At 36.3% G+C, this 13,998-nt stretch overlaps 1 protein-coding gene and 1 long non-coding RNA gene across 3 annotated transcripts in view; one reads left to right on the plus strand and one right to left on the minus strand.

Annotated features, from left to right (window-relative positions):
• The window catches only part of Mef2c (myocyte enhancer factor 2C), a 163,681-nt gene extending 153,076 nt beyond the window's left edge, over window positions 1–10,605 (minus strand). For both annotated transcript variants that reach the window (XM_013143425.2, XM_013143424.2), the window contains exon 1: window positions 10,405–10,605. The gene's annotated coding sequence lies outside the window, so the exon portion shown is untranslated. The remainder of the gene's footprint in view (window positions 1–10,404) is intronic.
• Window positions 10,606–11,021: 416 nt separating this feature from the next.
• LOC134475277 (uncharacterized) overlaps window positions 11,022–13,998 on the plus strand; it is a 431,885-nt gene continuing 428,908 nt past the window's right edge. Inside the window, exons 1-2 of the long non-coding RNA XR_010046400.1 lie at window positions 11,022–11,311; window positions 11,705–11,766. This is a non-coding gene — a long non-coding RNA (uncharacterized LOC134475277). The remainder of the gene's footprint in view (window positions 11,312–11,704; window positions 11,767–13,998) is intronic.

Consider the following 13,998-nt stretch of genomic DNA (forward strand, 5'->3'; position numbering starts at 1 on the left):
TATAATACTAAATTTGTATTTCATATTAATAAATTTCATGTCTATAATCCAATGATATTTGGAATATATGTATACACAAAATAATACTATTTTATTAGCGTGTGTGTTAAATAACTCCAAGGCCCCTAATATTTAATGGTCACCTATTCTTTGTCACACTGAATCATCTGCTTTATAACAGTAGGGATGAACCTAGGGCATGTGTGTCTCCATGTTTTTCTTTTAGGGCAAAAGATGTTAATGTGTGAGTTGTTTTTTTCTAAACTAAAACCCCAGTAATCAGGTATAATTGCAGTGTTGGCACTTTGCAATAAATAAGTGGGTTTTGGGTTGCAGTTTGGCATTTGGGCTTTAAAAGATTTGCCAACTCTGCTTTATAATCTTTTTATCCAAACAACAACTGCTTAGACAGTCGTGTTCATTTTTGTAGCTTTAAAAAGGGAATGCTCGGAGGACTGATGTTAGCTATTCAGGGCCAGATAGCTTCTACATGCTAGACAAAGGGCACCAAACAGCTTTGTTTACTTCTAACATTGTATATTGTGCCTGTAGCTACGATGCTCTAATGCTTTGTTATCTTCAAACCATTTCTCATTTTACAGGGATGATGAGAGCAGATGATATAATCAATATTTTTCTCCCCTGAAAATATTTCAGAAATCCATGCCTAATTGCATGTCGTCTTTTTCCTTGTGGGCCCTTTAGGAAGCTACTCACTTATGTCAGGGCTGCTGTCTTTACTCCGGTGCATTTAGAAATCTCCTTAGGAGTCTGCTACCCAGCCTTAACAGCCCGATAGCTGGCAAATAACTATCATTAGGGAGGAATTTATTGCCAAATGTAAGTCCAAATGTAGAGAACAGGGTGGAAGCTAAGATTTGATTCTAAAGCACCAAATTATTCATATTTGGAGCATAAACTGATATTAACTACTGACACCACAAAAAGGAATTTCAAGGATATTCTTGATAGGACCACATAGCCTGTCTTTTTGAGAGACAGTTTTGGTGAGTAGCACTGTTAAAAGTCTGACAATTTTTCTTTAAATGTACCATATGTTGAAAACATAGGGAAAGTTAAGAAATACACAACTGCTAAGGAAGGGTAAGTCAGAGATCTCAGATTAGAACCAAGGCTCACATGTTTTATTATTTGTCCTTAATTTGCTAAATATTATTTTTTTAATAAAACAAGGCAGGTAGCAGGACCTGCCCATGATGATCATTTTGCTGAAGAAGGACGTTAAATTAGGGCCTTGTCTCTTTTAAAAGCTTCAAAAATGATAATGGTTCCTTATTTCCCTTTCAAGAACTATCTTGTATTCCTGAAAACCATGGTCCTGTCATAGTTATCTAATGATACTTTAGAAGATGCTTTGTTTCCTGTCGGGTTTCATACCTCACAGCAGCTTTTATTTCATGATGAATTCTTCGATATTAACAATAAATATAAAACCTATTGATACTAGTAGGTTGACGTTGATGAAAACAGTCTATGTTACACCAAGAAGTCTTACAAGCTTGGGTTGCTAATTTAATGTATCTATGTCAGTGTTTCAGAGAAATTTAAAATTCAGAGAATATTTCTATTCGTATCAGATTGTATCAGACCTATGAAAGTAATTATATATCCATTTGCCTACAATAAGGTTCTGAGATTTATTTTTTAGCTACCTCAGAGGTCTCCTAAATTGCTTATTGATCACAGAACTTTACACTTAAATTTGAGGAACCTGAGCATAAATGAGCGGCCTTAGCCGCTTCCTATTAAACCGCAGTTTCTGGCTCCCTTGGAATCGATGATCTCATCTGTGTGGTGTAGGCAAAACTGTGGAGTTGCTGAGATTTGTCTCTGCATCATGCCCTTCCCTTCGTTCACCTTCACGTGCCCTTCCTTCTCTCTGGCAGGCTCTACTCACCCAGCAGCAATTTTACAAAAATCAATAATAGCTCCTTCGAGAGTGCCTCTATTTCCTTTCGGCCTTCCACTGATGTGGCTGGCAAGGTCCTTTTGCTCCTCACAGCCCCTGTAGGGCCCAGAATTGTCTTAGATTATGTTGTATCAGCTGCCTAGTCCCTGGCACAGTATCCGTCACTTACTCCTACATGTGGTGAACCTTTCTTTATCACTTCTCTGGAAAAGAATCTGTAATTCCAAAGAGCACCCACAAGTCCACGGATCTCCTGCTGCGCTGGAGAGGTGCCCCCTTGATCTCACCACACGCTTCCAGCTGACCCCTGCCAGCTGTTCACCGTCTGCATAGAGGTAAGCACAGGAAGCCTGGCTACTGACATGAGGGGCACCGCTTTTGAGAACAGTGTGCTTGGAAGGTGAGCTCCATCCTCAGGATGATGCTTGGATATTTAGCCCTTCATATTGTGCAACAACTGAGTACCTGTTGCTCTGAGCTCCTTTTCTGTTCCCTTTTTGCACAAGAGGCGCATGGTTGCTGCACATCTCGTGCCACAGCCACCACCTTGTCACTCAGACTCACTGCATGTGCACTCTCTTCTGCCCCTCTAAAGCCACCAGTCAGGTAATCAGTGATTATTTCTCCAGAAAGAGCTGGAAGGGCTACAAAAGGGCCTGTGAAGAATGCATGCACATGTGCTTTTTCTTGGGGAGGGGAAGACGGTTAGGAAGAGGCTTGAGGTTGTTGGACCAAGTTTCTTGTGTCCTTTATTTTCTCTGTGAAATCACAACTAGAGCATCTTCCTATGTGCAAAGATGAGGCACTGAAGTTACATATCTCCCAACTCTGTACAGCCTTTAACCTGTAAATATAGACCACCCTCATCAAATGGAATGTGTTTTTCAGTAAAAGTCATCCTATTCTTGAAGAGAGTCTGAAATAAAGAAATGTGACTCCAAGTCAAAGATCTGGAACCCTACTTAAGAAACATTTTGCAACTTTCTTGTTTCTTTTGACCACTTAGCAATAGCTAACTAGCTAACCAGTAGATTTGCTTCTTTTTACCCCCATCTTTCTCACTCTCTCTTCTTTCTTTCACAGTTTCTGCTTCACATCTTCTCATTTTCAGTTGTAAATGCTTTATTGTTTTTAAACTCTGTAAAGTCATATTCCCATATGCAACTGCTACTAACAATTAATAAATTGGTTGTCCAACTAGGCTTCATGAAGTTACATTCTTTCTGTTTAAGACCATAGGATACTGCTGGTAATGTTTTTACTAATAATGGGATTCTCCTGCAAATAAAATTTCACTACCAAAGGACCTTATTTATAAGCAACTGACGAGGCACGTTACAGATAATATGGTTGTAGAATAATTTCTAGATCTCTTTTGTTATTAATCACTATAATTACTCTTTGATTACAATGACGATCAACTCACATTGAAATTGGCCTGTGCTCATGTTTTTAATTCGGAATCAGGTTCATCAAACAGCACTTTCTCACCTCACCCTTAGAGAGATGCAATTCTATGCTTTATTATCTTTGTCCATAAAATAACTTATCCACAGGACACAAAGGTTGTAGTCCTCTCATGGTGTCACAGGCCCCAATGTCTTAAATTCTCTATGTCTGATTAATTGAGGACTCTAGAATCTGGCGAATGTGAATGCATGCAGACTTCTAATAAACATAGTCTGTGTTTTTTTTTTTTAATGGCTTTCCCGAAGAGTGATCACAGTCATTTGTTTTATTTCAAACTATACTACTAAGTGCCTTAAAGTTATATGGCACTTGAGAACCAATTTTGGCTTGTGATTTTTACTCTACTGGTCCTGGAGATATTTTTCATGCTGCGAATCCAAATAAAATAATTAAAATGAATAAATACTTAGTTTGGCAATGTTTAATTATATCAAACAATAAATAAAAACAGATAAATAATGTTTATCATGATATCCATACATTGCTATGGTCTCATAGGAGCTGGAATTAAGGGCTGGTTTTCTTATCAGCAAATGGACAACTGACACTGAACAAGGGAAGACCCTCGTGAGGAGACACGAATAGATGGAAAGCAGGAAATGAGATGCCTTGGAATCAACAGGGTAACTGCAGACATGCAAGTTTCTTAGCCTGGCTCCTGCCCACTGGGCTACAGTGTTAGGAACCTGCATTTCATTGGGCTTTCAGGTATTTCTCAGGTGCTTTTTGTTGTGTGCTGTTGTCTTATGAGGATAAGCAAAGTTCCATGGAATTCCTTTCAAAGTCTTAACCTTTCAATTGATTATTTCTTCTTGTACTCTCAACTAATCTTAACAAATTTTATGAAACTTTTAGATTCTCAAACAGCTTTCAAAGTAGCAGAAGTAAGAGTTCAAAACAATTTGAATCTCTCCACTGCCTGCTAAGATTTAAATTGCACACAAGAAAAGGATGGTATGTCACATATACATTTAACATTTATTAAGACAAAAGACACATTGGCACTGATGTCTCTGAGAATACTCCCCCTGGCTTCAAACACATTCATCCACGAGTCTTGCCACTGTTTGAGGCAGCTCTGGAACTCTACTTTGGTGAGTACTTTAGTTGGGATGTCCTGGCTGTTTCAATGTCCTGGTTCAATTCAAAACATTTACTTTTCATGGTCGTTATGACTTTGGAGAAGAGCCAGAAGTCACATGGTGCCAGAGCCAGTGGATAAGGGAAGACAAGGACACAGCACACTGTGTTTATGAGCCCTCTTTCCATTGGAAGGCACTCAGCAGCAGCATTCACTGTAATTTTGTCACACTTAATAAAGACACTCAAAAAAGAGGACTTTTAGAATTGTTTCAGAAAGTGGAAAGAACAAGGAAGTAAGTGTGTTCATGGGAAGGAGGATTAATGATGATTGAATTTTTCCCATATTTACACATTTCCCCTTGTAGTAAGGTCATTGGAAACTGTTCAATCAGTAGACTAAGCAATATGGGAAACCTAATTCCCCTCAATTTTTGTACAATTGTTCATCTTAGCGGAAAGATGGCCTTTATCTTTTCTTGGATGAAATCTGTTGTTTGGATCTTGGTGTCTCAGGAAAACCTGGGAAGTAGGTCTCCAGTCCAGGGACATGTACTAGTGTCAACTGCCCTGCAGATATACAACTACTTTAGTGACGGTCAATGGCTTTGACCCTAGACTCCCTGCAAGTAAAATCTGCTTTGGTCATGAGCCCTAGACAACTGTGGCCTGTCAGTAAAGAGACTTCCAATCAATATCTAAGCTCCTTATGACATGAGTAGTTCCCTTGTCTGAGGAGCAATCATAATGGTCAGAATAATGGTTCTTTGAGGCTCCTGTTTCCTAATGCAGCATTTTTCTGACAGAAACATATCCTCATGCTAGCTTACAGCAGTTGTATCTGGTGAATATTTTTTTACCTTTAAAAAGTTGTTCTCCCTTTTAAGAAAACTGAAAACACTTAATACTCATCATGTGCTTTCAGTTAACTCAGCCTTACAGTGCATACTGAAAGGTTTGGAGCTATGTGTGACAGTATGATTTTGAGAGTGAGACTTTCATGTTATGTTGTAAGATACCCTCATGCAAGGAAATATTCCCCTAGTAATGCTCTGCTAGGGACCTTGTTTTGCTCACAGACTTTGCAGGGTAGGAGCTGCTGTTGGCTCATCTATCTGGAAAGTCTACATCGCAAGCTACTTTGAGCAAAATGAAGAGAAAGACATGTCAAAGTCAACAGAAACCCACCAGTAGTGGTCCAGATCTCTTCTGGTACCTCATCACATGAAGCAGAGGAAATACTTTCCACTGGGTAATTAACATTTCCATTTTGAGAGTTCATAGTTTACTAAGCAAAAAGTCCCATCCACTGGGTTGCCTCACAGGGTTTAAGTGACTTGTTTTCAGTCCCCAAATTACTTAGCAGTGAAACAGAGTAGGATTCAGATCTGCCTACTTCTGCTCTGATGCTTTAGGCAGCATTCTTCAGTGTGAAAGAGAAAACATGACTAATCCGTCAAAAGCAGACAGGGCAAGCCACTTGCTTTCACTGAAACCTCCCGGAGAAGCAGGGCACTGATCAAACAAACTTGAAAGTCTTATGATTTTGCATATTTTGCTTTGACATCCCTGTCTTTCACAACAGTTGGAAGTGGATGTTATTTACTGATTATTTTGCTTGCAATTGATTTGCATATTGTTATTGCATATTGTTAAATAGTTTGCTGATTAATGCCTAACATTGATTTGGACTTGATGTAATGGAATAAGCAAATACATTTGTAAATTTAGATATATAATTTAGTTGTTAAATGGTGTTGTTAGGCTTGGAACTCTTGATGATTTGCTACTCATCCTTTACACAGAAATTCTAGACTCAATTCCTTCCCACATTTTATATCAATATTTTAAGTTTTTCACCTTCTTTGTTTCTTATTAATTTGCATTTCTAGGTGAAAAAGCTCCACTTCTTTAGGCAAATACTGTTCCAAAGCCCAGATATAAGAGAAAACCTTTTAAATTCAGAATGTGATAGACTTTTACCTAAATCATTTCTTTTCTGGAGCTCTGGAAGACAATGAGATCTATGCTTATATATGGATTTTTCATGACCTTAAGTGAATTAGTTTAGTGTGCAGCATTAGCAACCAATTGTATATGTAGAAAACATTTTTTAATATAATTAATGGTTATTCAAATTAATATCATATATATGAATAACAGGATTTCTGAGCTTGATGAGATGTATTGCTGAAGAGGCCTCTGAAGTCTAGCAGGATTTGTTAATTTCCATACACATGCAGACACACACACACAGATGCATAAGGCAGGAAGACACCAAGCTAGTTTGTGTTGAGTTAGTCATAGAAACTGTTTAATATATTCTGCACTTGAGTATTATACATATATTTCTGTTTTGGTATATTTAATATTTGTAATTGCTCCCTGATCTTTTAAAAAATTTTACCCTGGGGGCTGGGGATTTAGCTCAGTGGCATAAGCGCCTGCCTTGCAAGCATACAGTCGTGAGTTTGATCCCCAGTCCGATAAAGAGGAAAAAGACAAAAAAAAAATTTTTTTTTTACCCTGAACTTGTGAATCTGGTATTTTATTTTATTTATTTATTGGCACTGGGAAATCAAGCTCAGGACCAGGCATTTGCCAGGCAGGCGCTGTGTCCTGGACTATATCCCCGGCCTACCGTATTCATTTTATAAACATATGTGTCATTATTGATGATTTTTATGCTCTGTGTTCATTTATAAATATTTGTTTACACATCCACTTAAATGATAAAGACAACGTAAAGCTAGTTTTAGTGTGTTTATGTTCTTTTTCTTAGAAATCTGTTTCATGTGGCTTGCTAAAAACCCATTATTTCTCTAATAACATTGATTGGTGATTAGAAAGGGTTCCTGAAAGGAATACAGCACCTAATTGTCCATGTGATGTCTTTTAATGCATAGTTTGGTTTCCATAGGTTTCAAATATGAAAAAAAAATCAGTAAATATGAAGTTAGGTCACAGATCCAAATCTACATACCCATACCCATATCAGTGACCTTGGGTTAATTTCATTTTTGTTCTTCAGTTTCATTATCTTTCAAAAGAGAAGCTAAAAGCTTTAAAGCCTTCTTTCCATGACTTAAAAACTCCAAAGAAAGTGTGATTAAAAGGTAAATGTGGGTGCTTATAGCTCTCATGACCAGCATGTCATACAGCTCTGGAGATTACTTTGAGGAAACTAGTTCTTCATAGCAGTGAGACAAGTAGACACAGACAGAAATGTGACAGTGAGGAAGAGAAAGGAATGGGTTAATGGCAGAGGAAGACCAGCGGGCAGTAGGAGTGGCTCCCTTTTACTTTTTTTTTTTTTTTTTGTCTATGGTCTAGTTATTCCTATTTGAAAACCTACTGGCACCTGGTGTTATCAACAGGGATGAGTAATATGTAATTTTTATCTTTACTGGGTTACTCCTGGCCCAGAGACACTTGACAGCTGTCAGTCAGGTGTCTGGTCAATGAGGAGATACATATAAAGCTGCCAAAACATTTTTGTTTCTTTAAATACTTATAAGTAAACCATTTTAGCTGGGAACTCTGTTGTGCTGAAATTAAATAAATGAATGGTCGCAGTATAATTTAGTCAAAATAATTGCTGGAAGAATTAAAATTTTCTCTATTGATATATGAAGTAAAGAAAATGCTTTTCAAGTGCCTTTATGAAACAGAAGAATGATTAATTTAGTGCACTATAAATGAACTATCTTTAAGACAGAAACTGTATGACAAAATAATGCTTTATATGTATACATTTTAAGGTGAAAATCTTAAGTCACAAGCTGTACTTAAGATTTAATAAAAGAAGCCATTCTTACACATTGAGGGGAGTTGGTGTCACTGTTTTTGAAGACTATTTTGAAGGATAGGCATGTAGCTTGGTAAACTAAGATTTATGAATTCTCGTAACTCGAAGAAAATTATGGAATTTTAGGTTATGTCAACAATTCATGGCACAATTAAAATTTTAGTTATTTTGGATGTTGGGGTCATGTTTAACAATGTTTCTAATAGATTTTGTTATATTTTAAAATTGACAGCTATAAACAATAATTTGGCAAAAGCTTTTGTATTTATTATACTCAGTGTTACAAAATCTGATAATTACAGTCAATACTGATGCACAGGAAAATTCAACAGTATAATTCTGATGTTGACCTAGAGGTGTATGCTATGTTCAATTTTGCCATAATTATTCATCATCTCTAAAAGCAAGTTCTCTAATTCTTTATGACTATAATGTTTAGCATACCAGAATAATTATCATGTACATAGAATGTATATTAATTCCTTAAGAGACTACTGGACTAGATAAAAAGTTAAGTGATTGCTCAAACAGGGCAAAATATCATATTAAAAACCATTTTGAATAACTATACACTACATATATATATATATAGATAGATAACAAAATATACTTTATTTTACTTAAGTATATTCTACATGTGATTTATAATAAAAAGTAGATTTAGATTTAATTTTTAAAAATATAGTTCATTAAAATATTTGTAATTAAGACTATGTTTTTAAAATATACTTTTTTTTGGTTAGGTGAACTATTTCTGGTCAGTTTTTAAACCAAAAATGTTTCATGATTTTGAAGATAATTTAGGCCTCTTTAAGAGAATATGATATTTATAACTTATGCTAATGTATTCAAATCATTTTAGATTTAAAAATTGTTTTAGATAGAGTGGTAATTAACAAAAGTCAGATTTTTTTCTCCTTTATACAAATATGTATTAAGTGTGCAGATTGGAAATTATTTATGTGATCATCAGAATAAAACAATTGCCTCATAGTCCTAGTAATTTATATTGGTAGGAGCTGTTTTCTTCTTAAGTACCAGTTCTACCCCCCACAGCCCAGAAAATTGATTTTATGCATAATAATTTATAGCATTCTTGATCAATGTATGGTGTTGTGTCTTTTACATCCATTAGTTCATGTTGCTTGTGAATATGGAATTTTGTTGTTAAAATGGTTTCATATGTTTACTATGTATAGTCTAGCTTTGAGCTGCTATACTTGCTTAAATAAATGTTTTCAATTTGCTATAATACAACAATTTGTAGAGAAATGCTGTGAAGCATAGTTAAAAGAATGAGTCCTTGAAATAGAATCACTTTTTGAAAATGTGTCCTAACATGTGGTCTCATTTTTCCATCTTTTGCATTAATTAAAATCCTGTTCTGAAAAATTATTTTTGCCCAAACTTTTGAATTCATAAAATAAAAATACCAAATATATAAGTGCACTAATTTTGGAAATCAATGACGTAAAAACATGCTTTAGTACTCTCATGGTTGTTTATTCTAAAGATTCCCTGTAAAAAAAATCTTTGCAAAGTAATGAGAAAATGTTGTTACTTTTAATTATTAAATATTCTGTATAATAAATGCTTTTCAAATGTATTGAAATAAAGCTAATTCTACATTGCCTCTAATCATATTCCTAGAACATACACACATTTTCTTTTTTAAAAGAGCACATGGAATTTTTGAAAAGATCATGTACCATTTCACATTTATATTTTGGAGTTTTATTGAAAAACAGCATTTTATTCAGAAAAGATTGTGACAGAATTAGATGAAAAAGAGACTAAAATGCTATTTACATAGTCTAATGTCATATGTGTAATTAACTCATCTTTCTGACACAGAAGAGGGTAATCAAAGAGACCAATGCTTAAAAAATATCAATTATTGCTTTCACAAATTAAAAGACACAATCTAAAAAACTTGTCAAACAGTAACAGCTCTACCTCGCGTCCCCGGCAAGGCAAGCCCTGTGTGGAGTTAGCTGGCTGTGATTCCAACCGTCTCATCAGCTTTGTGAGCGTAGGTACCTCTGGAGGGCCTCGTCCAAGATAACAAAACCAACTTTTAAAGATTAAAAAATATATTTTGGCAATTGAAACTCACCAGCGCCTTTCTTGCTTCTCCAGGAAGTTGCACCCGTCAGCACCCGCTGAGGGTTTTGTTGTCCAAACTCTGACAGGTAAAAAAATTCCTGTAGAATAAAGCCAGACCAGCTGGCTTTGAAGAGAAACCCCCCAGTTTGGGCTGCGTCTGCCTGCTCTCCTTTTCTATGAAGACCGAGGCTTTGCCCCTTGATCGTCTAGCCGTGAGATGTGTGATCCCTCCGCACAAGTGTCTGGCAGGCCACCGTGCACCTGCTCGTGTCACTCAGGAGTAAATTTAGCTGTAAAGGTATCATTGACAACCAGACCTTTGTCAGTGCTGGCAAAAGAACACAGAACCAGTTTCCTCCCTTCCCCCTCCCCAAGCCCCTACGCTGCTAGTTCCAATGGAAAATATCCAATCGGAAGTCTATCCAAAAATCATTCCTCAAAAAAAAAAAAAAAAAAGAAATTGCTTTCATATGGTATAAAAAAGTAAGTTTCCTCATTTCACACAGGCTTTAAAATTGCATTTCCAAGAATAATCTTGGAACAAGACAAGTTTTTGTTCAATTAATTGTGGCTGGAAACTTTTTAATGGAAACATAGCCCACACTCACTTCAGTTCAGGTTATTAAACTGGGTGAAGCATTCAAGTGAGTAGCCCTGCTTTGCTGTAGCTCATTTGTTCTTTGCCATCCGAAGAAGTAGTAGAAGGTTAAAACTTATCACATAGGAGGGATTACATGTGTCCAAAATTAGAAAGCATGTAGTTGTGAGAGACCAAGTTTCAGAGCTGTATGCTCACAGCTCTTGGCTACTGGGAATTCAGGATGTCCCTGACACGTCTAAGATGGCACCTCATGGCTGTGGGAACCCTGGTGCTCAGAAGCCAGCCGAGCCTAGGGTTCTCCTACTCATTGGTTGAGGTAAGGACTTCCCTCATGTCTGTGAATTTTTAAGATTCACTTCCTTGCTGATGGCTGGAGAAAAATTCCTTTTGAAGGAAACTAGAAAGGCAGGCGGTATTCATCAGAGCATCTGAAGTAAATATAGTCCTGAAGACATGCAAAGCAGGCTGAGGGAGAGTGCTTCTCCACAGCACTGTGGACTGCTGGCTTGATAATTAGGGATTCTTAAGTGGAGTTAAAAGGGTTTGTGCGTAATACCTGTCCTGCCATATTATTGCTGCTTACGAAGGTTGGGTGTGAAGAGAAAAAGAAATCTGGGTCAAAATAAAAAAAATGCTTTGCAAAATAAACAAAGTTCCTATTTATTTACTACGTGTAAACAGCCACTCACCGAGCCTCATTTCTCCGCAGGGCACCACTTTCAGATAAAAACATAGACCTGAATGGCATCACCCAGTATCCAAGGAAACCGTGTAAGTACCTCTCTCACTGTGTACTTCTCTTATTCAGAGTTTAAAAGCCAGCTGAGTACGGAATCAGAGAGTGTTTTTATTTAATAATTATATGGGAGGTACTTTTTAGGAGCTTGCTAAAAGGAAACAGGTTCTTGATTGTTATGTGCGTCATAACAAAACTCTCATGTTTTCATCATATTTCATAAAATTATGTGTTTAGTCCCAGCCTCTCCATCAATTCTCATTCTCAGTAACAAAACAACTACTCAAAGTCCTAATGAATTGAGAGTTTCAAACTTTTCCAAGACCCATTAGTGTCTGACAAACTGTGTGTGAGAGGCCTAGTGCCAGGAGTAGTTCCTCAAGTGTAATAAAACACTTTTGAATTTTAAAAATGAAGAAAAATTACTTGAAAACCGGTATTTTATTGGTAAACATTAATGGCAATTTATTTGGCTTCTGGTTTGCTTGAGGACTAAGCCAGAGAGCAGAGATGAAGTTACGTTTTTCATGTCAGCAAATAATCTAAAAAGTAGGTGTAGTTACCAAGGTGCAAATATTTGGGAAGGGGTCGGGAAGCTGGCGATACTGTTTCCTTTCTTTGTTCTTTCTTTCCTTTGTTTTATTTTGCTCCTAACCTAGTGTGCATTTGTGCAGATAGCTGCAAGGCTTTAATTCATTTTCAAGAACTACAAAAATGTAATGTGGAAACTTGAGTTTCCAAACACTAACTTGTTACTCTGGAGAAGAACCTTTCCAAAAATATTTGAAACTTCTACTAAATGTTTTGTTATTCATACTTCATTTTTTGTCATATTTGAATTATCTGTCTTTAAAATTAACTTATTTTCAGTAAGAAATGATTCTTCATTTTTGTTTATATATTTTCCGTGGAAATGCTCAAAAGTTTCTATGTACTCAGGTCATTTTGCAATCTTTTTACCTTCTGGATAAACTCTACAGTTTAGTCTTTCAGACCTAGATGGAGTACTTTTCAGGAGTTGCATTTAAATGCAACTGGCACAGCCCTGTGGTACTAGGGTTTTTCATGTTATTTCTTGTACTTTTCTTCCTTGTGGCTTTCCAATTTTCTTCAGGAGTGTGGCCCCCTTGCTGAGCAAAAAGAGTAGAGATGACTCCATTCAGGTTCTGGGACTCCTCATGTTCAGTGTCTAACTGCAGGCACATTCTACTTTATCACGTAACCATGTCAAAACGCATTTCTGTATTGGTAGCTTTTTAAATGTTAGTAAATGTACCTTTTTGAATTGAGAAATAAATTGTGGTAGATTAAGGAAATTGCTAGAACTTTGGAGGGGCATGAAGACTTCTGAACTCAATAGCTTGAGGCTTTTATAGGTAAATGGGTGCAACTTGAGACCATACTCATAAGTGAAATAAATCAGAGTTGCGTGTGTAAACATCATATTGCCTCCCTAGTGTAAAAAAACTGCAAGAGTAAAAAAGATCCAAAGTGTACAGTAGATATTATTGTGAAAATGAAAGGAAAATAAAGTGCTTGAAAGAACAATGAGGATAAAGGGAAGGAGAAAAAAAAGAAAAAGAATATATCTCTATAAAGACAGATAACTATATTACTAATCTCTGTTAGTTCATCAAAAGTACCATTTGTGCTTTCATTGTTTGACTGGTCATTTTTTTATGCCTAAATCTTATAATATGAGCAACTACTCTAAAGATAACAATATGAAGTATATTAACTAGCATTAATTTCCTGTTATTTTGTTTTAAAATTCTGTATCATTGTTTTTATTCTTTTTGTTGTTATTTTGTTTATAAAGTAAACATAACAAGAAGAACCAAATATTGGAGAAGTTAGTTTTCCATCGCAGTTAGGAGCTTCCCAAGTATGGCGTCTGAGGCCCGCGGTGCTGCTGTCTGAAAGAGGAGTCCCTGGGTGCAAGCAAGGGTGTGCTGTCTCTGGGCACAGCTGGGAGTGTAAGAGATTTAAAAGAGATCTCTGTCACAACAGAAGTCTAAAGCACACAAACAAAAGGGACCCTCTAGCCGAAGTGGGTTATGGTGGTTATAATTTGTTATCTTGAGGAAATGGAATCTTCTGGAATTCGTTCTTGCAGTAAGAATAGAGAGAAAAATCTGTCTTATGATGCCAGTGGGACAACTTTAATGACATTAAAATAGAGATTTTTTGGAAAAATTGTATAAAATTAGTAGATTTAATTCAAATTCCTATACTGAAGGAAAAAAAATGAACATAGTATGGTTGTG

This window comes from Cavia porcellus, unplaced genomic scaffold, assembly GCF_034190915.1.
Source record: "Cavia porcellus strain 051 isolate PalLab524CR breed Dunkin Hartley unplaced genomic scaffold, mCavPor4.1 scaffold_2, whole genome shotgun sequence".
NCBI lineage: Eukaryota > Metazoa > Chordata > Mammalia > Rodentia > Caviidae > Cavia > Cavia porcellus.